Source organism: Bactrocera oleae, chromosome 2 (assembly GCF_042242935.1).
Source record: "Bactrocera oleae isolate idBacOlea1 chromosome 2, idBacOlea1, whole genome shotgun sequence".
In the NCBI taxonomy this organism is placed as follows: domain Eukaryota; kingdom Metazoa; phylum Arthropoda; class Insecta; order Diptera; family Tephritidae; genus Bactrocera; species Bactrocera oleae.
The window spans coordinates 24,877,908-24,905,412 of NC_091536.1; the positions used below are offsets into that span (position 1 = coordinate 24,877,908).

Sequence of the window (27,505 nt, forward strand, 5' to 3'; positions counted from 1 at the left end):
TATGGAAGGGCAATCGCTATTAGAAAATAACCTTTTTGTAATATTTAATTTTTCTGGGTTTGAAACTTTTTGTGATCGAGGGACTATAATGGAGGTTAGCCTTTTAATTTAGTGATCTTTAAGATCAAGTTTTAAAATTTGTTATTACCTGTACTCTTAACTAAAATCCACAATCGGTCAATCAAAGTACTACTGAACCGGTAACTGGTTATTTCCTATTGTATCCAACTGAGTTGAGATTTTATTGCAATTTTTATGTGCAACCGAAAATAAAAATAAAAATAAGATAAAACTGAAAATTAATTTGCAAACAAAAATTATACGAGTTTTAATTGTTTATAATGGCTTTTTAAAATCAACTAACGCGCGTCTTCATTATAAAAATAAATATATTCATCACTTTTAATTTGTTGGTATGATCGTATGTATGTATATGTGTATTTATAAAGAAGAAGAGATTCAATGTCACATGTCTGCAAATATTTATTTCGGTCATTAAGATTGCGCAAAAAATAAAACAAGAATTAAGAAAAACTAAATATAACTGTAACACAATATAAAGAGCAACTGTTGTAAAAATTACATTTTTTTATTTAATTTTTTTAATTTTTTTTTTCATTATTTGGTACGGTTATGTGTCGAAAAATAAATAAGAATGAAAAAGTTAATTTTTTTCTTATTCAGTTTTTCTTTAAATCAAGGAGAATTTTTCCTAAATGGTATTTCGACACTGACCAAGAATGTGATTTAGCAAAGCAGCTAGCCATTCTGACAGCTTTAACTTAGCGTTGAGAGAAAATAAATTGTGCGGAATTTCAATGTGTTTGCAGTATTTTAAAATTTTCCTGATCTTTTGTATAATTTTCTCTGACGTAATTCACAGTTTTGTTTTGTTTCTGTTTTGAATTTCGACGCCCTTGGCATTTCAGTAATTTTTGCTGTCATCTCTGCCCTTGACTTATAAACAAGTGTGTATGACAGAAAGTTCACGCCTTTTTTGGCGGCAACGCTAGAACGGAAGTCAAACGAGGCGAATCGTAATGAACGAGACGGAACATTCTACTTCAATATGTTTTTCATGTGTATATATAAGAATACTAAATATTTATTTCATTGTTCTACGTATATACATACATAAGTAATTGTAAAAAGCCTTAAAAAAGATTTGCACAATGACAGACAAAGTGTGTCAAATCAAAAATGATTGTGAAACAATTTGCAAATGAACTTGAATCTGGTACCAAGCATATGTGTATTGCTAAAAATAATGAAAAATATTCCTCAAATAAAGACCCACCCTTAACTGTATCCTCTCTGTTTCCATTAAAAAAATTCAGCTAATTAGTAAATGTTTGTAAAAGTCTGAAGATCTTTAAACCTCGAAACCTCAGGTCCAGATCCAAACAAGAAATCAAAGCACATGTTAAGGACGTGGTTACAGTGGAGAGAAATTGTTAAGATAACACATGGTTAAACCCAGCTAGTGATTTCAGCGTACTCCACATTAAAACAAAAATTCAAATAAAAGACACTTTGTTTCTAATAATTTCTAACAAACTTCAGTTTGACCCCCATATGAGCAGTGAAAGTGTTCATTTATTCCTCTATTTGTGCTAATTCTGCAAATATTTGCCTCTAAAGAATTTTACAGCCTTTCTTCTCGTCTTTGTCTGCCTAATTCGTGTGTGTAGTAAAGTGTTTACGATCACGACAGTATTAAACTCTATTTAATTTATGACTTGTGACACACGCGACATAAACTCAAAGTAGTTAAGATTCTTCTGCAACATTTTGTATGTCAATATCTCCATTTTTCCTCTAATTTCACACATTTGCATAATTTTTTAATTATTCGAAGCTCATTTTGTGCGCTGTGTACTTTTACTTACAATAACAGTTATTATTTTCACATTTAGTTATGAGTTCGCATTAGAAACAATAAAATTTAACAACATCAAAATGTTTTTAATGATTTTCGTTTGCTATCAAATGCTATTAACGTATTCAATTTTCTCAGTTTTATACGTTTTGTTTAAGTTTTTCAGTTTTACTTGGCAACTCACCAATTTCGCTCGATAGCTGCATCGATTTCACTTTTATGCCTTATGCGAGCATTTGCAATAACAATGAGTGGGGAAAAAAGAACTCACATGCCTTTTGTGTTTTCAATTAAACAAAGCTATTTCACTTTTAATGCCTCGAGCTACTCGCGCTCAGCACAACGGCGAACAATGCAGTCGTTAAATACTTGTAGCATTGCGAAGAGCGTTGCCACTTTTCAGAAATTGGAAATTTTAATTCATTGTACAAAGTGCTAGATGCTACCCTATAGCTATACTATAATTATATTTAGAGAATTTTGTAGCGAAAATTAAATTTCTATAATGCCCTGCTTCACTATGAACTTGGCCTTAGGTAAAAAGATTGACAAATCTTTAATGGCTCAAAAGCAATAAATCGAGCCGCTTGGTTTTTAAAAACATTTTGCAGTGAATTTAGTAAAATAACGGTAACATTGCCGAGCATCAATTTGCATAAACACATCTCGTAAATCGGCAGCTGGACGCACATTTTCATTCGCACGGTCAATGTCAAAATCCGTTTATTACATTTGCACACACACACACACAAACAGACATACTTTCTTCGCATAAACAACACTGGCAGTCGTAAATAGAAAAGTGGAGTTTTTTCGGATAAATTTTATGTTGTTCTTCAGTTTTCTTGCTCGCTTTTGGTTAAATTAATTTACGCGAAATGTGTTACCCTGCACACACATACAGTTATACATATGTAGGTATGTATATAAAAGATATTGGCCAAATGGCCAGAACCAGCCGTTGGCTTCACCGGCTTTATTTGGTTTTAACTTTAGTATTTTAATTTTCCAAATTTATATTTCTTTATTTCCATATGTCCACTTACTGTTATGTTTATTAGATGTTGATCATTTGTTTCGAACTTTCTACCTGATCATTTTTGTTGATCGTAGTCTGTTTGTTGTGATTGTGTTTGTACTTTCATAATATCAAATATGTTGATTTATTTTTTTATATGTGGATATATCTGCCGTTTTATACGTATGTATTAAGATTTAACAGTTTAAATAATTATTTTCATTCTTCATTTCAGGTACGTAACACACACACATACACAGTTACGCACATTTTCCGCTCCGATTCGTAAGTAATTCAACTTCAGTAATTACAAGAGCACCTATGATCGGTTGAAACTGAAAACGCACCACATGTTGCATCATGGGCGGTGGTGAAAAATTCGTTTGCCGCATCAAGTGATGCCAATCGCTCGTGCGGTATGTACTTAAGTGCCGTTTTATGTTTTCGCTACGCATATTTGCTCGCGAATTATCTTTTCAAATACTCGTACGTACTTGTGTATATATGCATACGTGTATGTACATGTCGACACGCACAGACTAAATGCAGTCAATCGTTAGATAATTATTTCGAATGCGACTAACGCTTTATGCCAGTTGCAACTTTACATAACCCAAAAATCACTACAACAACAACAGTATGTGCGTGTTGTGGCTGCATTTCAATTGTGTGAATTTTACTATTGTTGGTTTTTACAATCATGGCAAATAGTAAATAACAATAGCACTTACAACAACAACAAAGAAGAAACACTTTTAACCTTTTCGGCCCTGGCGCGATAGAATTAAGGGATAAAGCTCCAAATTTGTCACATGAGAAATCCATAGATGTATTTTTCAAGTCTTTTTATCGACCGCAATACCAGATTTTTATTTCATTTCTGATAGATTGACACCAATCATTGGTTCTCCACAACTCACAAAATTCTAACATTGCTTAGAGAGACAAGTAATTCGAAAATCGAGGTTCTGTGAGCACCATCATTTAATAGATGATTCGAAGAATAAGTATCGATCAGGTTCTGATATCTATTGAACTTTTCACAAATGACAGAATATCCCATAATAATTATAGAGTGCACGGTTTCGATATCTTTATCTTCCGAACGAATCTTTTGGTTTTTAAGACACTGAAAGGTTACTAATAATAATGATTATTGCTGGGATTGGTTATTTGACGAAGATCACGATTAATTGTACCAACCGATGAACACTGTGGCTTCAAGTTACATAATATTATTTCTATTCTCACTGTATTGTAGACATACTGCTTTTACGCGAAGCTCTGTATCAAATAGAGCGTTTTATAAGCAGGCCTGAGACATTATGCGCTGAAATTAGTTTTGTTATCGTTGACTCCTTTTAGAATCGCTACAATTAGAACAACTTAGCCCAAGTGCAGAACAGCACCTAAGCCTAACCCAATTAATACTATAGCGAACAACATATTTTGCGAATAAATAATGAAAACTCAAATATAACACTTAAACTTCGCAGTGTTCCTGCTGAAAGTTAGTCAATATGAGCAGTTTATGCATATTCGGAATATGTTCGAGTTGTTTGCACCCACAACAAAATGCAACGAAGAAAAATCCAAAACCTCGACGAGAAAAGTCACGCGCTAGAAGCCACTTTAAAATTATAAATAAGAAATCGTAAAAAAAATTGCAGTGGCGGCAAATGCAAAGAAAACAACAATAAATTAGCACGCAGTGCCGAACCACCAGCAAGTGTAATGAAAATACGAAAATAGCGCAACCGACAACAACAACATTAGTATCCACAATGGCAACATTTAAGGTCTATGTTAAATTGCTGGTAATGCAGATAACAAAAACAACAAAGTCGAAAGGCAGTCAACAGTAGCAACAAAGCGCGAAAAATGAGTTGGCTAAGCAATTTTTGCGCTACGCCTGCGCATGAGCCCGCCAGCAGCTAATGCTAGCTACAAAAAACAACACCACAGCACATTGCGATGCATGTTTGTATCTGAGCAGCTGTGTAGGTGTGTATATGTGTGTGCCCATCGTAGCAGCAACAAAATCAGACATCAAAGCTCGAATATCCGCTAGCTTGAGCCACAGCCATGTTTTGGCTTCTATTTTTATGCTTGCGCGTGCAACATGCCTCGTTTGTTGGGCTTTGAGGATGCTTACATACATACCTACCTACATACAAATAAGAGCACAAGCATTAGTAAGCGCATATACTCGGAGGAGGTGTGTTTGTCTACAGGTTTGCTGCATGTCTATCGTATTCATAACGCGTAATTGTTACACCCTGATTACGCGACCGAAGCGCTGAGCCGCGGCTAGAGGGGCTAGGCTTAGTTCAGTCCCTATGATTTTCTTCTCACTTTTATTATGTGCCTCCATTTCATCTTTTTCATATTGTGGTGTTATTCGCTGTTTGTTGCACCTGCACACTCCAATTTGCAATCACCCACGAACACACACGTACACACATACAAAAACTGTGTTAAAGCCATTGTTGCAGAGTTTCACAGCTGCAGGCCTTCGCTACTGTCGCGGCTATGACTAAGTGGTTGTTGTTGCTGCTGTTGTGCGCCGTTAATACATAAAGCAAATGAAAAGAGGCCTGTGTGTTTGTTCAGTTCTAGCGCTACTGTATTATTGCTGTTAGATCCAAAATCAAAAACAGCGGGCCTAAGTGAAAAATTATTGTAGAAAAACAAAAACTTTGGTCGCACCGAAGCTATAATACCCTTCACAAATACTAAGGCCCCTTACAAGAACTTGATTCGGATAGTTCAATTTGCAGGGCAGCTATATGCTATAGTGATCCTATCTGAACAATTTCTTTGAATATGCCATAATGATCTGTCCCACATTTCGTGAAGATACCTTGTCAAATAAAAAAGTTTCCCACACAAGCAATTGATTCCGATTGTTCAGTTTGTATGACAGCTATATGCTATAGTGGTCCGTTATCAGCCCTTCCGACAAATGAGCAACTTCTTAGTGAGGTGCAAAATTTCATATCGATAGCTTAAAAACTGAGAGACTAGTTCGTATATGTACAGTCAGACAAACGGACAGAAAGACGGACATGGCTAAATCAACTCAGCTCATTATGCTGATCATTCATATATATATTTTATAGGGCCGCCGACGTTTCCTTCTGTGTGTTACAAACTTCGTGGCAAACTCAATATACCCTGTTCAGGGTATAATGATAAGCACTGAGAAAATTAGTATATGAATGCCTGCAAATATTGACTTTTGACGTTTACCAGTGAAATCGCGAAAATACAATTATTTTCCTCTCTAAGTAAGGCGACATCGCAGAGACTATGCAGCGTCTAAACATAATATTGAATGCCCTCGAAGCCTCTAAAGGCCCATCCACATACATCTTTCCTCGCTTTGCATGACAGTTCATACCAAAACAACGAAGCGAAGAAAACAAAGCGTGGGTCTCAATGAACGCTATGAGAGTCGCCCAACATTTTGCTTGGCTTCGCGTCGAAAACTTTTTATGTGAACGTACACATACAAATGCGTACATCGAACTTTTCTGTCAAAACAAATATCTAATACAAAGCGAAGTAAAAATTCTATGTGAATTGGCCATAAAAGTATCTGTCTGAGGCTCCAAATGCTGTCTCTCTTTTCCATAGTGAGAGGTGAGTTTTAAAATATTTCTAGCTCTTCTCTTCGGTCATGTCTTCCATTCATGATTATTATTTTACACTATAATGAATGTGGGTCCCTATAGCAGTTTGTGTTAAATGTGTGGCTTCTACTCAATGTAGGCTAGTCAAAGGTTAATGCAAAATATAACGGTCGACGAAGAAATTAAAACGCGCTCCGATTGTCGAAGAACGTCAAGATTTATCCCGCAAATTAGAAGAGACAAGCAGCCAAATATTTAGCTCGAATTGTACGCAAATTCTACTCACATATACTTATGTAAAAAGTAAAACGAAAGACTTTTTGTACTCGGATTCACAACTGTAGAATTTCTAAAGATATCACCCATGTCAGCTACCAGAGTGTTATTGAGACTATTCATCTGTATCTGTTGGGTCAGGTAAATAATTTAATATTTTGTATATATTAATGGGCGTGAGGTTTACCGATTCGTTACCCTTAAATCGTGATAAAGACCTTAATTGAATTGTCCTTCTAACGAATCTACAGTGCCAATTACTTTACGTGCAGCTCTTCTATATCATCGTATTTCCTGCTAAAACGGCGGCAAATAGCGAATTCGCAAATGCTTTACAAATATGCACATGCATATGTATATTTACTAAGCTTTTTGTACTCTATTTGTTCACCATTTTTACAGACAAATAGATGAAAAGACTGACGAACTAAACGTCCAGGCAAAATGCCATTACTAAGAGCACTTTATTTGTATTCCTCATTCCCAGTTCCTCATTTTTCTGCTTGGAATTTGCAAACTTTTTTGTCCAGTCGGGCAGACGGACGCATTTGCATTCAACTATTGCTGGCGTTGCATATTTACCATTTAAATATGCGGAGGTATGTTTGTGGAGCATGGTATGGTATGTATGGCCTTCGGGTTTGTCATGGTTTCGTTTCGAACGCTGTCGCCGTCATTGCTTCCGAAAAATAGTGGACATTTATTTGGTCATTCCTGAATATATTTATACATTTCTAATTAATCTGCTTTGGTGATAATGTATTTTATCCATTTGATTGCGACAAATATTCGCTTATGTGACTGTAAGGCGTCTCCACGGCATTTGTTTATTTAAATTCCGCTTTTGTTTTTTGGAAAACTGTACATAATTTGCTGACGTATTTACATATGCTAATTATTTGATAAGCCTGCTGAGAATAACGAATCTGTTTGAATAGAATGAATGAATCCCATCAAGAACATACTTATTGAAGCAATGGTTTTACATTCCTTCAATATAATTTGCTAGAACCCGTACCAAAGGTAACCAAACTTAGTGCTAAAAAGCTTCCAATATAGAATTTTCCAAAAAAAGAATGGCTTCAGTGAGCTATAATAAGCGAGCGCGCCTTGTATACACAAACAGATATTTCAGTGGATATATTTTTTATTTTTGCCCCTGACTATTGCCTGATCACGTCTTAAGCTTAGCGCTTTGGATTGAGTGTTCTTTGATGGGAAAATATTTGCATTTCTGAGCGTTTTCTGGTGTCTCTTTGCTGAATTTGTTGTTTTAGCTATATAGTGTACGGTTTCGTTCTCCACCGCACCGCTGTTTATTAACTTTAGCCGTTATTGTTTCCTTTGGCTGTTCCGCCAAATGAAATTTACACGTGCACTTACACACACACACACACATTGAAGGCAAACACACACACATTGAAGGCAGCAAATGAAATCGATCTTTTGCAAAGTTTTGTGTATACTTTCCGTTTTCATTTGTTATTGTAATTTTTATTAGTTTTGCTGCTTGAAATTGCATTGTCGTGTCTCTAGCCGTCTCTTGCGGCTTACTTATCTACACACATACATATGCTAATATGTAGATATACTTGATACGTAAATTCTATAATTGTGACCGCGCGAACGTCACTGCTTGCGGGGTTAGTGGGGTGCATCGAAAGAGTTCTTTGTGCGCTCACTTGTGGCGCTACGCTCGATTAAAGGCCAAGTGCAGAAGCAGCAAATAAAATCGCTTACTAAAGCAATAGATCATATAAGGAATTTGTTACGTTGGAAACGCTGATGAATAGCTAATATAATATACCATATTATACATGTATACATAAGTACATGTATATATACACATATAGCATGTGTAATACGCAAATTAATTTACTTCTTTGCCTCTATGAAAAACGAATTAAATAGTAAACTAATTGCAAATTCGAAGAGTTACATATACATATGTCTGTATGTATAAGTCTATATGTACATATTTGAGTGTATGGATGTGGTTTTATACAAAGTAATAGTCATTCAGAACAAACACATCTTTCTTTTACTCATTCTGCACAATAACATTATTATTAGAATCGTTACGACACCGAATATAAATAGTTGTGATGATTCTTCTGCTTAGTGGGTGAAAAATTTATAAATTTAAATGAATGAAATAATTTTAGATGCTTAATTTTGCTTGAATTCCCATTCGAGTAAGATGGTCTCCGAGGTCATAAAGCGGAGAACGACCGTCATTTCTTTGGTAGACGCCCTTTTCTTAAGTTGAGTTTAATGAGCAGTAAACACGAGATCATATCGGTAATGGTTCAAGCATTGTTCGGGTATTCTTAAATGGCATAGAACCTAGCAATCGATTATAGAAACATTACTTTCTAAGTGTATGCAAATGTGTTAGCAAATCTTACTGAGTTATTTTAAAAATACATATAACTACATATGTATATAAATTGCGCCGCATTTGTGACTCACCCATCACATGTAATGTAACCATTTAAATGCACTTTGAAAAATGTCTAGTCAACAAAGTGAAAAATGAAAAATATTAAAATGAAAAAAGGCCTTGCGAAATCTAATCAGCATTTAATTAAGTCAATGGAAAAGTTCAGAAGGGTGATGCAAATGAGTATATACATATATATGTATATACATATGTATGTACCATATATGATCATATATAGTTGAAGGTACACGTTTATAGTAAAAACATACTAACAATAATTTATTTTAGGGCGATATTTAAATAGCGGACAATTCAAATGAGTGTAAAAATATGCTATATAACAATTGGCTATAAACTTAGCGGTAAACAAACTAGCTTTTGTGGACCTGGACCGAAAAGAATTTGGTTCAGTTTCTAATAATATCTATAGTTTAGAATACATATTCACTTTCTTTAAAATATAAAGGCATATAGTACTAAATTCACATACATATATGCTTATCGATTAGTTTAAACATTTAGCCATAATCAGGCGACGTAATAATAATAGCTGAAACTGTTTGCGTAAGCGATTGTTAAGCATTTAATGCTTTAATAACAGCCTGTTTACATAATCATTGAATGGTAATAAACGCTTTTTGTTTCGAATTTTATGAGCTCATTCGCCCGGGAAATCGGCGATTACGTAAAAAATTATATTGTTGGCGCAAGCAATGCTGTCGGATTGATGGCGATCTGCTAAACACTGACGTTTAAACTGACTTTCTAGCGGTGAATGAGAGTCGCAAATTGCTTCTAACAGAATTGAGAGACTATTGGCCCTGTCATGAAAGGATAAGTAAATAAATGACCTATGTATTGCTTGGCTCTGTTTCTGTGTCTGATCTATATATGATCACGAGTTAAATCATAAGTTATATACATATGCAACTTAATTCCTTTGTATGGTTGGCTTCACAAAATACCTAAGTAATGTAATATATTATATTATGTTTTTACTATTCACTTCACTGTGTGAAGAGTGTTGGTAGAAAGGGAACGGAGTTGTTAAACTTTTTCACATTCAATTAATTGTAATAATAATGTTTTGTTATTGTCGTTTTTGTTGTTTGTATAGTATTATTGAGAAATGCTATATATTTAACGTTATTATAATGACTTTATGCAATACTGTAGGCGTTGTTCAGATTATCATTGTAACACATATATGCGCATTAGGGTGCAGCCAAAGTTGTTTATTGAGTCTTATATCGAAATGTGTACGTTGATTTTGATAAGAACTGTACCAAACCAGTTAAAATATAAGTAAAACATGTTTTTGAAAAAATTCTGTATGATTTTAACTCTAAATTGTTTGCTGAAATCTAAAATGCATTAGCAGAAGAAATGTACACTTTAAAGCATGAAAGCTCAGCCTGTGGACGAATCAATTACCAAAATCATAATAGCAATTGAAATGTAATATAAGAAAAGCTGTTTGTTGTTGTCACTCTTACTGTTTGCAAAAAGTTATACCCTAATAAGTACACGAATAAATACATATTTTTATATATATAGATATAGGGTTTTAATTTTATTTGTGTAACTATAAGTTAATGACTCCGCTTAGTATATTCCCCATTTTGAATCGAGCAATCATCAGCGATGAAACTAAATTTCGCATATTTACTCATCTATAGCTGTATATATGTAGACATGTGTATGGTATGTGCGAGGCTGTATGGATCACTGATCATTTGTATACGCAAATCTACATATTCAGTCACTCGGTGCCTCCGCTGTCTCCCTAGCCACCAGTATAGAATAGGTTCACTTGTCGCCGACTACCATTTGAGTATGATGCCATTTCGATATTCGAAAAAATGGCCGAACAAGTGCAGTATGAGGCACGAAATAAACGCACCTGCGACGGTGATTTCACAAACAAATTAATAGGCATGACTAAAAGTGTGGATGTGCGAGCGTTAAGACCTTTTTGCGTGTTTTGGCTGCAGTTGCAACAATGTATGCGTGCATGAAAATATAAACTGATAAATTTGTGTGCAAATTGTTTTGGGGTAATGCTATTTTTTGCTGTGGTTACTCATTCAACACTTATTATTTACTGTATTTAATTTTTTTGCGTTAATTTTTCTCTTTATTTTGATTATTATTACTAATTTAAAAATATGCATTTATTTGCTTACTTTTCATTTTGTGGCGGCATTTCGTTACGCCTTCGCATTTGCTTAGTTGCCATCTCAGCGTTAATATTCTTTGTAGCCATGAGGCAGATGGCAAAAATATTCGTTTTTGTTGATTGCGAATTCAGCAAAACAACGAGTGAATTTACCACAACTGAACCATATGTCATCTGTGTATTTCAGTTGTCTGTCTGTGTCATTCATTCAGTGTGCTTTTGTGTGGTTTATTTTGCTTGTGGGCGACAACAAATGCAAAACAATATACAGTTTTGAAATATTTTTTTTTAATCTTGCCGTCAACCTGGTCGTTGAAATTTGATTTTTTATTTCTTCTCGCTTTTTTGCTTATGCCGTGTGGCAAGTAATTTGTTTAGTGAAATCGAATAATGGCCGGAAATGACGGCAGGGTGTCAGTTGTTCAAATGCCGCATTTATTATTTAATTCCTTAATACCATCTAACAGAAATTTTATTCATTATTTTGTATCACAGAACCGAAGGGTTGAAGTGAATTTGTTGTTTATAGGCAAATTATACATGAAATACTCAGCATACTCACTTAAAGGGGTAGTGTCACGCTCATAGTGAATCTTTTATCTTTTAAAACTTCGTAGGTCTATCCTTATGTAAGTTCAGTATGTCTCACTATATAATTCTTCACTCCTGACGTTATTTTCAAGAGAGGAAACAAATTTCTTGTGTGCATACTTCTCATTGTGGCGGAAATAAACTTTTTAAAGTAATAGTCATTAAGCAAATTACGTGATTACTCGCAACATCTTGACTGGCATGAGTATTCAAAATGAATTGGATATTTTTATACACACACTTGTATATGCTAACATACTCAGCAGTACTCTGAAATGACTGCTGGTTCCCCGCAAGAATGCAAATTTTCCATCAACAACCAACAATTGGCAATAATAGTCAATCAACAACTTCATTGTAAGCAGAATGAAGCCGATAACTGTCTGCAAGAATGTAAACAGTTGGCTGTGTGGAATGCTTTCCGATACATACCGTGTGGGGGGCTGTGGCATGCGAACGCACTTTGCGCTGGCAGTTGTCTGCTGACTGGCCTTTTTATGTTAATTAAATGAACCACACTCGGGCTGATGAGTCTTGTGGTTTGAGCTCCGCCACACTAGCGAACATACATACATATGTAAAAGCATATATTTGAATATGTAGAGACTGCTCTTCTGCACACATCTAATGCTTCCTGCTCGTTTGGCATTTGCAAGTTTGCGACGAGAAGCTTAGCTCCGGCCACAGCCTTCTGAGCTAGTGAATGGCGAAGTGGATTTTTGCAGTAGCTGAATACTCAAATTGATAAATTTACGTTATGTGAATTTTTAATTGAGCAGCCACTTAACGATAGGCAAAGAGTATCTTAAACGCGCACTTATACACACATATGCGTTGCGAAATTCATGGCAGGCCACATTCTTGCTTTTCGCTCCGCATGATTTACTGCCATCTGCAGCTACAAATTATCACTTGGCAAGCTTTTTGAATGGCAATAGAACTTCAGCGTTCGTATTCAAGCTGTGTCTGCTGACGTAGTGTGCGGCGCCGCAAGTGGCAATAGGCGCGATATGTGGATTTGGTGGCGATGGAGAAAGAAAAAATTATTTGCCTCTACTCAACTGTGAGTCATCTGACAGGCATGAGCCAGGCGGCAGAAGTTTTGCATTTAACTATTTTATAACAATTTACTTTGGTCCTTAATTATTGTGTAGAAAAAAATTCCTTTCTCTTAATAACAGCGAATTAATTCATTACTTCAAAAAATTGTATCCAAAATTGTTTTTACTTTGCTTAAGAAACAGTTGTTTTCGAGTTTCGAGGCATTATTCCTATTGACTACCTTGACTACCATCTTCCAAAAAACAGTTAGCAACCGCTCACTGTGAATAGGCAAGAAAATTTCGAAAACAAAACTTATTTGCATGACATCAATGACAAACAGAGAACATATTTTCTTTTTTCTTTTTTAACTTTGAAGTAAAGTTGCAACGGCTAATACTAAAATTGTTGAAAAAATTTGGAAAAATAAAAAACAATTACGAAACCAACACGCTGGTCAAACAACTTCTATTTAAAACCGTTAGAGATGTGGATAATCTTTGTTCTTAGCATAATTTTTATCACGCTTGTGACTATCTCGGCGTGGCTGTGTGTGTGCTGCGACAGTTGTTAACAGCAATTACCGCATAACTAGAGATTGGCCAATTGTCGCTGGTATTTAAATAAACAATTCGATGGCGTTACTTTTGCGTGCTTTTGCTCCTCACCTAAGCAGAGAATGCACGCTCCCATTTTTTATCTGCACCCCGTTGACTGTATATGCCACTCTGTGCAACTGCAACTTGCAACACCCTGCCAATCGTTTCATGTTGCAGTTGACATATCAACTAGCTGCATTTGTTGGTTTTCCACGCTGCCGCAATAACTTAACAACTCGCTGATTTGTCAATACGCAACTTAAGGAATTTCGAAGGAAAAGAAACAAAACCAGCAACAACTGGTAATTGCGCGATGATTGCCCACAAATGTGGCCAATAAGTCGCCTAAAGGCCAGCATGAATTCATAACAGCGCGCAAACGTAAACTAAGCAGCACCAGCAACAACAACAACAATAAAAATATTAGCATTAAATCGCATGAGATTTCCATATAAGAAGCTTGTCTACAACGAAACGCCAATAAAAACCAGCAACTAATCATGTTCCACGTCCGATTTAGCTTTGCGCCGCACCAAAGCTCAGCTCGGCTCAACTCGGCTCAGCCTTAATCAGATGGAAATATCGTTGCAACAACTGAACAATAAACAACAGCAGTCGATAGCCACCCATTACACCTGCATTGAGCAATGATATACATACGTAATTGTGTGTATGTGTGCGTGCATTTGTGTATTAGCTACAATGAATCCATCATGTTTGTGGCTCGTTGGTCGACGCCTCTTCTCACACTTCAGCTCTTTTCGGTTGTTTGTGTTGCCATTGAAAGGTTGTTGTACTCGTTGTTGCAATTATTTGAATGTGGTTTTTCGTTTAATGTCAAACTTTTAGTATTGCTTGTGGTTGCAGATAATTTTTGCAACGCTTTGTAACATATACAGATTTACATATAAAAAAAGAACAAAGTAGGGGTAAAAAAAACAACAATAAATGCATTCTCATTTTTTGCTTAAGATTTCCGTTTTATTTAATACTAAAACTAATCACAACGAACATTTTTCGTTGAATCGTTTATTCATATTTCCCTCTCTTTCTCTTTCCAGGTAAGAGACACATTCATTGCAGTTTTTTTTAATCCAAGTAAGTGAGGCAAATAATTGCATTTTTCGTGATCTCGATTTAAAAGTAAATTGATGAAAGCAATCTCGACAATATATTTTCGGGATCCCGAAGTGGTATTAAAACAATTGTTTCTTTATTTATTTTATTCTATGCACATCATTTAAAGTTTTTTACTTAAAAAATGATTCCGTTATTGCATGCACTATTCGGGTCACTAATGCAACAAAACGAAAAAAATCATACTATTAGTGTTGTTATTGTGTTTTCATGTACTCGTATATCTAAACGAAATGAACTCAAGGTCGGTAACTTTGGTTGCACAAAAACTTACAAATAATTTGCGATATTTGCTTCACACCAATTCTTCGACTATTCAAAATACTGTTTATTTTACACCCCACTCTTCTCGCTGCACACGAAATTTGTTGTTACATTGTTTAGGGGCTTAGCCAGGCTTAAGTCAATACTATATTGACAATTGCAGCACTTAAGCATGCTGGGCTAAACGTGCTAAAGCAATTTAAATGCGCACTTAAGTGCTTGTCTCAGTTCTTGGAAATGCTTTCATTCTATTATCCGCAGAAGATTAGATAACTCAACTAATTGCGTATTTGCAGTAGAAGAATTGCCACTTTGCCCCTGGAAATACTACCAGCTTTTGTTCGAAGCATTCCATTGAAGCAGATTTGTGAGAAGCAATTGTCGCTTATCGCTAAAAACCTAAAACTAATAGTTAAAAGCGGGCAGAGTCACATGCGTAAATATCAATGCATAAATCTTGGGTAATTTTCTGCTTTCGAATGACAATCTCCCGTTCTTTTCCACGAATTTTCCCACAATTCTGTCAAAAGCTTAAACTAATGTTGAAGTTTTTGTTTTAACTTACCCAACCGGAAAGACCATGGTTATATTGATAGCCGAGTCGAGGACCTCAACTAATTTATTTGAGCTGAGGATGTGTGTCGCTCAGGTCAAAACTTCTCTTGGCATTCTAAAAGAGCAAATTGAAATTATAAAGCTGCACATAGATCTCTTAATCCATTTTGTATTGTACTTTAGCAAATCTCTAAACCGCTGTTGGAAAATTGCATTTCAGAGAGATAAAACGAAATATTAGTTTCTAGTCTGTATATAACTGAACACCATATTACTTGAGAACTGCCATGAAGTAACTTAAAAAACAAAATTCTCGCTCCATAACGCTTAACATATCGCTGCAATTACAATTACATACAACCATTGGGAGTAAAAAGAAAACGGGTTCGAAAAAACCACCTAGAAACAACAACAATTACAAATGGCGAACTGCAAGCTTCAAGTTACGAATCGCTGGTTTGAACACGGCAAACCGGACAAATAGACAAGTATCGCTCTGTCTATAAGCGTGTAAGTCGGTCAGTTGGTTGAATTTACGACTGGCATTGCCGTGAATTAACTGGAATTGAAAGCGGCTTAGAATTCTTAAATAAATTACCAAAAGAGATGCGATTAAGACAGCGCTACGTGCCAGTGTATTTACTTACATACATGTAGTAAATGGGGAAGAGGGAGCGAGCTATAATTGGCACTACTATAGAATGAGTGAAATGAAACTGAATGATTGGTAATGAAACGAACGAGGTTTGCTGCGATCGCTTTTGTTTATTTTATTCATGTTATTGGCTTTTCATCATCTTTTGCCAAATAATCTTTAGAAAGAGTTATAATATGCTAACTCAGAAATGTTTTCTAGAAGCACTTGCTCGAAGAACGATACAATCGAAAGGTTATTCACCTATGTGACTGCTTAAACTGATCTAAAATCTTTCTTCATAAGTCAAAATCAGACCTTGAATTGACACAAAAAGCAGTTAATTAACTTTCGGTACCTTTGCCTTCCTAATTCAAGTTAAACTCTTATCAATGGTGCCAGCCTCTTTACTTTTGAAATAAATCATGAGTTTTGTGAGATTTGCTGCTGGATATTTGAGACTGGCCGTGATCTTATACCGCTGAAAGGTTTCCAAAATGGTTTTTGCAGCTAATTTTAAATATCAAATTGATTTTTACAATATTTACGCTGAAGCAATTCTTGTACCTTGGTCCTCAGCCGTTTCGAGACTAAGCACGGCAAACTCTACATAATAACAAATAATAAACAATAACCACAAAGACACATGTCAATATTTTGGCACCATGATTACCACACAAGATTAATTATCAGAAGATAAGTCGGGATCCATTTGCCACGGGCTGACGCTTCTAGCCAAATAATTTTTGATCAACAGTTAGTAACAAAAATTACATGTTTATGTATTTATATTTATGTGTGATTATTGTTGTTTTTGCTGCACAATTTGCGAAATTCTTAAAAATACCTTTGACATTCAAAATGCCACGACAGCGCAGCTAAGCCTCAATCTTCGTCTACGACTTTAGCGTAAATCTCTGTGGTTGCTGCAATGCTTGTGGCAAGACATCATTACGCTTATGCAGTGCATGTGGGTGTGAGTAGCTAAACCGTCTTTAAGTCGCCAGCCTGCCTACTTAGCGTCCGTGGCGTGGCTTATCAAGCGTTTTTAATAACACAGCATTGTTGTTGTTGCTTTTTGCTTTTTGCTGCGCCCACAATCATGAACAGAGCCAGCAAGAGACACCATTTCGCACTTGCCAAGCGATTGCGGCATTTTGTTAGCTTTTGTTTTATAAATTCACATCCACTTTTAGCACACATGAATTGGTGTGTTTGTATGTGGTACATAACAGTATTATTTTTATGATGAATGAATGGTGCAATGCAAAAATGGCTAATTAAATTGTATTTTAATAAAGGTGGCTGTAAAAAATTACAACAAAAATAACAACAATAAAACCGAACGGCTTCGTGGCCCGGGTGCATACGATATAAAAAGGTAACATAACTACGGTGATTGAGGGCACCATGGATCTACAAGTAGTCGCGGTATCGTAATTGCCGATGCTGCCTTGATATATCGAGTGACGAAAATCAGCAGCATTAGCGCGGACCTGCAAAGTTTAATTAGTAATTCTTCTAGGCCGTTTGATCGCAGTAGACTGAACTAGAATAGATCAAGACCATTATGTTTCGTAACGCATTTTAATGTACTTGTTTGCGATACACAACTTCGAGACAAAGTTTCGACTCTCACATTTGAAAAATTATTAAAGTGCTATAAATAACACAATACTTAAATATTTGTAGAAGTAACAAGCATAAGCCCCTTGCATTAAGTATAGATGAAAGCCATTCAGCCCACTTTCGCATGCACTCAACGCAACTTTGCTGTACAATACTATTTGGCTCACATGCAAATCAAACGAAAACTTAACCAAAATATACATAAAAATACAATCAAAAAGCAATACATTGAAATATTTGCAAAGGTCATTGTGGAGATCAAGTGTGCGCAGGCGCGTATTCATTTTCAAGTGTGAATGACCATTAAGCGTATAGAAGCTACATAACACATTTTTACTACATTTTTCGCATTCATTACGACGAAAGCCTCTGTAAGTAGCCGCGGTGTTGGAAGTGCAGGGGCGAAGCGTTGCATTTGATGGTTTATTTTAGTTTTATTAATATTTTAGCTTCTGCATTGAATTTCGTAGTTGGCTCTTGCTATTTGAAAGTTTCGGCCATAATTCACATTTGATGACATGTGGCGACCTTCGGTCGACTTGATATTATTTTGACATTGCTCATTCGGTGGTAATACTACTGTGGAATTCGGTTCGACTATTTGGCCACTGAATTCAAGTATATGTATGTATGTATGTGTGAAGTTGTTTAACTTACAACTCGGTTTTTCATATAAAGTGAGAAGCTATGTCACAAAATATTTAAGTTTTTTTTTCTAAAATTATGTATAAAGGCACATTCATGTGTACAAAATATATATATATATATAAATATATTTATAAGCGTGTTCAAATTAGTTTTTAAGTTCTTTAGCTGATTATCGTATTCCTTAGCGCTAATACCGTGACCTTGTAGCTTTATGACTGCAATCAAAGAGACGGGATTATATTTAGTTAATTTTCTGCATTTTATACAGTTTTTTATAACGCTAATTTTCGAGTCTCGTGATTTAGGTTAAAATGTTTTCCTGGAATTTTATGAATTATTTAATTTTTAAAAAGAACCAGAGAAAGACTCTCCGACGATAGGAAACGGTAAATGTCACATAAAATGGGAAACGGAAGTTCAGTCTTCATATCGACTTCAAACTATGTGAATGCTCAGCTCTTATGTTTTTCAGTGCAGCATCAACTGATGCCATCAAAGATGAAGAGGGATTTTTATTTAAGTATTTGGAGTTATGCTTTTTTCTACTATCGAAATTTTTATCCATTTGATTGCATGTTTTTTTTTTGTTGCATTGCCAAACCAGGCACTAATGGCATTCTTATTTCCGTTTTTAATCAACGGTTATTAGTACCTCGCTATGTTCCCGCAGTCAGAGTCATGGTTTGCTTACAATTTGCATATAGTACTCATTTATATACAATCTAATTACTAATAATTGGAGGGGGGAAACTATAACTCCCTCTCCTAGCAGCGCCATTAAGCTCAACATTCGAAGTTGCTTCGTAAACGTAGTGTTGCCACATTGAATGAACACTTTAATAGGTGTCCACTTGTTATTCGACCGAATTGCCGCATCGTTGAACATAACAGTTGTTTACTCGATTTCCATTTTCATTCTACACCTGTGACATTCTAAAGAGAATATAAAAATCCGTTTGCTGAGTGCTTTAACCAAAAAATTATTCAAATGCCAGCGATGGTGAGCCAAACGTGCCACCGACATAGTGGAAACTTCATTACGGCCGCAGCTGGCTGGCACTGGGGAAATGAATGAGACACCCATGAAGTGCCTCGCTGAATAATCGATTTGTGTGTGCCTGTGTGTATATGTGAGCGGTACATGCAAGCAGTCCATAAATATAAATAACACTCATTATAATCTAAAGTAATAAATTTCATTTATAAATTCAAAGCACGCGCTGGGCGGACATTATTGAGGCTAGAGCAATGACTGAACAACCAGGCACACACACATAATCATTACCAAAAATTCTGTTGCCTATTTGGTTGCAACTTTTTTAGTCAAATGCTGACTTTTTGTGACGCAAAAAGGAAATAAAAAAAATACCAACAACATTTGTTGCATGCTCTTACTCACTTTGCACCTTTGGCCACAACCCGGCGATGCGTTCGGTTATTACAGTTCATCGGGGCGTATACGCACCACCGCGTGTGTTGAGCGCATAATTATACTGTGCGCGCGTATTAACCTGTGCGGCCACATTCGTCATGCCTCAAATGCGCATAAAGGCAAACGACATTGTTGCAGTTGAAAACTACAGCAACAACTGCCACAAAATGTCTGCGTAACCAGCGCAGTGAGCGTATATTGCTGCAAACGTGAATGAGTTTATTCATTGCCTTGTTGTTTCTGCATGGCCGACGATTTTTTACGTTTGCTATTGTTGTTGTTTTGCTCAAAGTTATCAAGGTGAACATTGCGTTACGCCTCAATGATAATTTTGTTAGTTTTTGTTACTTCTGTCGTTTGTAATAGAGTTGCCAGCAGCCATCGGTGTCCACTAACTGTTGGCAACAACTCGTAAAGTGTGTGTAAGTATGTTTTGCTCGCGCCACTCGCGTTGCCCAGCATTGCTTTGCCGACCAGTTGAAGTTACCTAACCATTCCGCCATTTTGGCGACCAAATCCCCAAAACAAAACGTTGCCGTATTCTTCCATACAAATAAATACTTTAAGCGCCTAACCAAATGTGTGTGTACAATTGTACATACTCATAATTACACTTAAATACAATATATGAAAAAAATATTTATCGACTCGGTTTTGCGCGGTGTTTATATAGACCAGTCCGGGTCAATTTTGATCTTGAGTGTAAGCCTACTGATTTGATATCGAAAATACCCTGACCTTGAGCTATTTAGATATCAAGACTTTAGAAATCAAGTTTCCAAACTTGTTCTTTCGGCAAGCTTTCACGCTTAATCATCGTGGTTAGATTTGTCTTTAGCAATTTATTTTGAGTTGTATCAATCGGCTTGAGTTAGTTCAGTCCCGTCTGCTTTCCCTTAATTTTCACTGGATTTCTTATCACCTCAAAACAACTCTTAAATCAATTGACTCGAAAATCACATTTAAGTTCCAAAGTATTTACATTTTCGACATATCAGTATTTATATACAATTCCCTTTAATAATGTTCATTGTACTTAATTATTTTATTGCATTATTATTGGCAATTGAAAACTTTCGTGCTCATAATATTCAAGCGCGCCTACTTTGTTTGCTTGTATTTATTGCTTAACTCACATTTCAATTTTACAATTTTACTTGATGCCTTCATTATCATTTTTATTGTGATTGTATTTCTTTCGTTGCGTCGTCTAGTGGGTGTGGAAATATGTCATGTGCACACCTGTCTATACGTATGTATGCAACATATGTACCTGCACGTATGCACATATTGATTGATTTCTCTTCATTTTATTTTCACTTCGGAGGCATTTATGTTTATTGCATACTTAAAGAATTTATGCTCAGCACTTGCGCGTACATATTAAGCGCCGCCAAATGGGTCAGTGAGCACTTCTTATTTGATTTCATTTTAAATATTTTCCAATTGGTTTTGTCGTTACTTTTTTATTAAAGAAAGAAAGAAATTTTCGGCGGCATATTTTCGCCGCAAACGCATGCGCTGAATATTTATTAATTAATTAATTATAAGAATGAGAATATATGAAATAATACATATGTATGTTTGTTTGTACACGTGTAGTAGTTCTTATCACGCTCACCACGCCTTATAAGCAACGCCGAATTTGAGTTGTGTACCTTTCGACTCCATAATTCGGGTTCAATTTTCTCTGTCGTTTATGTGGCAGCTTGCAAGGTATCGAAGACGTTTTCTACGCTTACCTGCATTTATGCTTGTTTATCGCTATTTAATTACATGCTCGTCATCAGGTATCGACTACATTAGGCGCTTGTGCCTCAATTGCACTGTTGCATTGACACCCCGCATTGACATTTGTAAGCGGTTGAGGCATTTGTTGAGGCACGAAAAGATTTTCAGTTTTTTTCGTAATAATAAATATCGTTTCTAATGAAGTTGCCATTGCTCATTAAACGTCTGTGAATTTTGTTGTTATTACCATAAGTCATATGTTTTTATTAGTTTTTATTAACTTTTCAATGTAAATTTCTTAATTGGTCGTAGTACAATATTTGGTTTCCTCCATTAGACGCTACATGTAGCTGCATTTCTGTTGGATTAAACCACGTTAAGCATGACTTCCTCTCGGAAGATAAGTTTCTAATTAAGTTAATTTAAATTACGTTTTAAGTATAATTTTGTTATAAGTAAATTTGCATTTACATATAAGCACACACACAACGGTATATGTGTTGGTGAGAATATCGAAAGCGTGAGAAACTGGCCATCCGGACGGCTTTTGACTTTTGAAAAGTCTAGTTTTGAATAGCTAATTTATTAGTAACAAGGCTCGAGGTACCAGGTACTTAATTCCTCCGATGTGTGCAATAACTTGGACATCCATCTGTGGAAACTTTTATTCGCATATTCTGATTAGAATTTTCAGCGGATGATTCCAAAACGTTTAAACATTTTCAGTGCAAAATTTGATCAACACGTTGCCTATCCTCAACGTTTGAATGATGACGATATTTTCATGTTGACCGGGCAAACTGTTTAGTTCATAATTCCTCTATTGACCATAATAGTTAAATCTAATTATTTTCAATTTCTTCAGGAAAAATAGAGCTTTTTTCTCAAAAAAATTGACTTTAAAAAGATGCTTCTATTTTTCCATTACATATATATGTATATAACTTTTGTCGATAAAGCGATAACTCTTGGAAAAACTACAGTAAAATATTTAAAAAAACACAAGTTTTTAGATAAATAATATTATTTACTAAGTAGGTTAGGCCGAACTAATTTCCTCCAAAAACAAAAATAAATACAACAAAAAAGTTCTCAATCAAATTATTGACATCAAACGCCGGCCGGTAAACACGAATGAAGGCTCAAGGGGTTTTCGCCGCGGAATGCGTGAATTTGCCGAATAAAGAAATCGTTTGTGCAATTCTGATAATGTCAATAAATATTAACGCTTGCCGCTAATAATAACAACAATAAGAAAAAAGCGAGTCGACGGCTTGCCTCTTATCGTATTGGCGTTGTGCAGGTAAACAAAAAAGACTTGATCAAAATATACATTTGTATTTGGTGTATGTATACACAGATGTTATTTACAACTGTGCTCAAGTGCATATTGATGTGTATGTGTGTGGGCAAAGGCTAATAATACAATTTATCGCGTATACGCGCCGGCAGACAATATGATTATTTCGATAAGCGCAAAAGCAGCGACGCTAGCGGCGACTGCGCTATCGAGCGAAAAGCGAACTAAGCAAATGCTTTTTGTAGCTGTCGAGTTGCTAAGATCAGTCCATCGACACAGTGCGCTAAGTGCCGCGTTAGGGTAACGAGCTATTGCTGGCGCAAATTATTGTGGTGAGTGTGAGGAAACCAAATCACAACAACAATAACACCGAAACAACGAGACATTTCAGCAATCAATGAAAATCAAAGAAAACGTGATAAATAGTGAAATTATTGAAGGAAATCGAAACTGTCGTCATCGCAAATTGTGCCGAGTGCTTTTCACATTGCACTGGAAAAAAAGCTACGAAATTAAAAAAACATAAAAACAAATACAACATTTATCGCGGAAATTGCGCGAAAGACATTTGCACAAAGTAATCGAGGTGCTATTGCACTCCAGCTGTGCGCAATAACAGTTTCTTATAAATAAATGTGAGATTGTGAGTGTATGTCTGTAAATTTGTTGTAGCATATGTGCAAAACACTTCTGCCTGTCTGCTGATTGTCCGTTGTGAATGGCACTTTGATTGAGCGAATACGATACGATAACACTCACTAACCACCAAATTATTGTCAGGTCACAAAATACGAGTATAATAACAACAAAAAAATAAACTTGTTGAGGGTGAATATGAATGAAAACTCCATGTACGAATTATATTTTCAAATTTAATAAAATATATAAAAACTAATAAAGTATATTGTGTAACTTATTTTCATGAAGTTGCATTAAGTGCGTGTGCTTGAGAAAGCTACTTTGAACAATGTTAAATTTTTTTTCAAAATATGAGTATATCCTCTGTTTCAATCCAAATGATTAAGTTCCAAAAAGTAATAAGTTTCGAAAATTCGTTCGTAATTATTTCACAATATTTAACCCTTGATCGCTTTAGTTTATAGAAATAGCCAAAAACGACCAATTGCCTCAATTAGGTGGCTGTCTGAAACGCCGAAACCATTAGCGATAAACTATTGATGTCTACAAAAATAAAATGCTTTGTGCACCCAATTAACGGTATTTCCAACATAGCCGCCAGTCATGACATTGCATCACAATTGCCATTTAATCTGCAGGACGAGTCGACTTTTTGAACGAGTGCTTCGAACCGATTTCTCACTTTTACAGTTCTCTTTCATTTCATTGTCACATCCAAAATGTAATATATAGGTATGTACATAATTATTTAACATACAATTATGACTACGTTGTGGCACTTGCACTATGCTTTTGTCTCTATTGGAAATTGGAAATTAAAATGTTAATAAACTGCAAGGAATGCCATTAACTTATCAGCGTGTCGGCGTGATGGCAACATTCCATTAAATATTGACACTAGCAATGTGGCTTTGCCTCAATTGCATTGCTTATCTATATAGTTACATACCGTATATATATATATATACATTGGCATATATATATATGATAGATACAATTACATAGCGTGGCGTCAGGTTTTCAAACAGCAAACTTGTATGTATGTATTCGCTGAGCGTTCGTATTTTTGTAATACCCAGCAAAGCGGTGTAAGCGTGCGTCTTGGCAAGGAAATTACAAAAAGTACACCATTTATCTTTGTCATCTGCAAAGTCTTTTCACCAACATTTGTCTCATAATTGCATACTTTCTTTTCAATGTTGCTACGCTTCTCTTGTGGCGATGAGATATTGCGAAAAATAACAAATATGTTACATACGTATATGGTATATGAACATATACATAAATATATATGTACGTACATATATAGAGATGAAATTTCGTTTTAGTTGTTTAAAATTAATTGCCAGAAAAACGTGAAAACAATGTGAGAGAGAGAATATAACACCTACATTTTCATTTAATAATCAGTGCTGGCAATACTATTTTTAACAAACAAAAAGTGTTTACAACAATTGCAGAAAGATATATAAGTAACACCAAAAACATTTCAATTGTAAAATCATAATTCTGACTATCGATTAAGATATCGACGTGAAATTTCTAAAAACAGCTGAATTTTTCTCAGTTTTGCTGAAGTGATAAAAGTCATTGCTTTGCGACAAAATGAACATCCAACACTCAGAGCAAAAAAAAAATTTCCTTTATGACATAACATAATTAAAGCAATAATTAAGAAAAATCATGCTTATTTACAAACATCATTTGAAAAGGAATTTCATTTTGCAATTGCTTGCATTTTCGTAGTAAATTTCGGAGTAAATTAACAGCAATTTCCAAATATCTACGTATATATAAGTACATTTATTTACACGTATAAACATACAATACATATGTATGTATTGTTAAGTCGAGTATGCATTTTCATTTCTCTGATCATTTTCATTCAGCTTTGCCTTTCGTACAGCAACAGTATCACGTTTTCAAGCAACTTTTACTTGCACTTTTTACTAGCTTGTGGTTTTTGTTTTTGTACGCTCTCGTACAATCGCCAGCTGGGCAATTTCTGTGGAATTATTTTTGACCATTTTTTTTTTTGTTTTTAGTTTTTCATATTTCTTAATGTTGTTGGGGTCGCTGTCACAATTATGCAACAAAATATTAACACGACGCCGGCAGAAACAACGTGCCACACATGGCAATAAACGAAATCGAAAGACAATAAAATAGGCACGAAAAAAGCTGGTGAAAAGGAAATAGGCACTTGTAAACATATTTATGTGCTTTGTATTTATGTAATAAGCGACAGTTTTTATCGAACAATTATCGTTGTTGTACGTATTTTCAACTGCTTTCAATGCATACTGAATTCAAAGTAAATACGAAATCGATGACGTTTTGAATGCAAATCAACAGCATAATGCAGAATGTATGTATGAGCTGGAGTATGTGTGTACTCTATGGACAAGCTCGCATGCATATGTAGTAACTGACTTAAGTGCTAACGGATGTGTGCAATTGCTGTTGCAATAACAACAACAACAAACATGCTGTGACAATTGCCTGACTTGGCTGCATTGTGAGTCCGAACGGTGTTGACTGCTTTTTGGTGCACTTGCACTCGTTTCGGCAAGAGAATTGACAATTTTTACCGGATTAGATGAAGCAATTACAACAACAAATGTGTGCATGGAGTATAAAATAATTTCGTTCGAATAACTTTATACACTTTATGCAACATTCAAATAGAAAATGCTGATAATATTTGTTATTGTTACAAATAGTTATTTTGTTTATGCAACATGCTTGCAACCACTCGATTTCTTTGTTTCGTTTGATCCGAAGCGAAATTGATGCATATTAACACCCTTAGTGGAACTGAGCTCAAGAGATAAATACTTAAAATAGGCTTCGTTTGATGATTCGTTTCGTGGCAGGGATTGCCAATTCCGGTTCCTTCTTCAAAACAGGGTCAGATTGTTAGCCACGAGCTAACTAGCGTCAATATTTAAGATTTATTTTTAGATTATTTTTAAATAATAAAAAATTAAAAACATAATGGAAAATTGGTGTTTGCATTACACTTTTTCTCCAGATCATTACTAAATATGTTGTGAAATAGGGATATCAAGTTTCGTTTGGCTATTTTTTCAACTATCTTCAATTAAATGTTTTTCTATCAAATCTAATTACAACACTGTTAGGTTTTCTAACAACTTCAAAACCAAGAAGCAACACTCCCACCACTTCAAACGAGTTCTCCAAACGGAAGTGTCTGTAACAATAAAATAAAATGAAAAATTTCGTATTGAAATGTATCAAAGAGTATATAAGTGTATGTGTAGCTTATATTCCACCAGCTTTTTTGCTCTGTTGCCATTTCTTACTACAATTTATTCGCTGCTGTCAATCGCCATTGTTCTGCACGAGCTCCAACTATCGGTTGATTCTCCACACGTCGTTGCTGATTGACTGTCGATACGTCTGACAACTGACATGGTGCTCGGCACCCCGGCTCCTCGTTCCGCCGTCATTTAATTTACGTTGCGGCATCTGTTGCAACAAACCAATCAGCCCATCCCTCTCTGCTAATAACTAGAAGCGTTCTGCGTCCTCTGTCTGGGTCACCGCCCCGCCACTGTGGTAGTCGCCATCACTCCTTTGTACCCATCCACCATATGCCGCGTTGCATGTTGGCTGCTCGGCGTTGTTTATTTATCTTTGACAATTGCGAAAAATTGCATTTCCATCCACTCGCTCATTTATTCGCATAATTGAATTACAATCAATTTTCGTTTGCTATCGCTCCATTTTTCCCTTTTCTATGTTTCATGCTTTTATTATAAAAAGTTTTTCTTAATGTTTGCTTTCAATGCAATTTATCCTCAATGTGCCGCATACAAAGCAGCAATGCCAGCATCACTGTATTTACGCTA

The 27,505-nt window shown here is 35.5% G+C and overlaps 1 protein-coding gene across 10 annotated transcripts in view; it reads left to right on the forward strand.

Annotated features, from left to right (window-relative positions):
- smash (smallish) overlaps positions 1–27,505 on the forward strand; it is a 118,412-nt gene that overhangs the window by 52,155 nt on the left and 38,752 nt on the right. The window contains exon 1 of one of the 10 annotated variants that reach the window (XM_070112843.1): positions 3,293–3,313. The exons of 7 other annotated variants lie outside the window; for them this stretch is intronic. The gene's annotated coding sequence lies outside the window, so the exon portion shown is untranslated. Of the gene's footprint in view, positions 1–3,292; positions 3,314–14,738; positions 14,760–23,245; positions 23,324–27,505 lie in introns of those variants that run through there. 2 more of the 10 variants (XM_070112842.1, XM_070112846.1) reach the window with 2 other exon arrangements.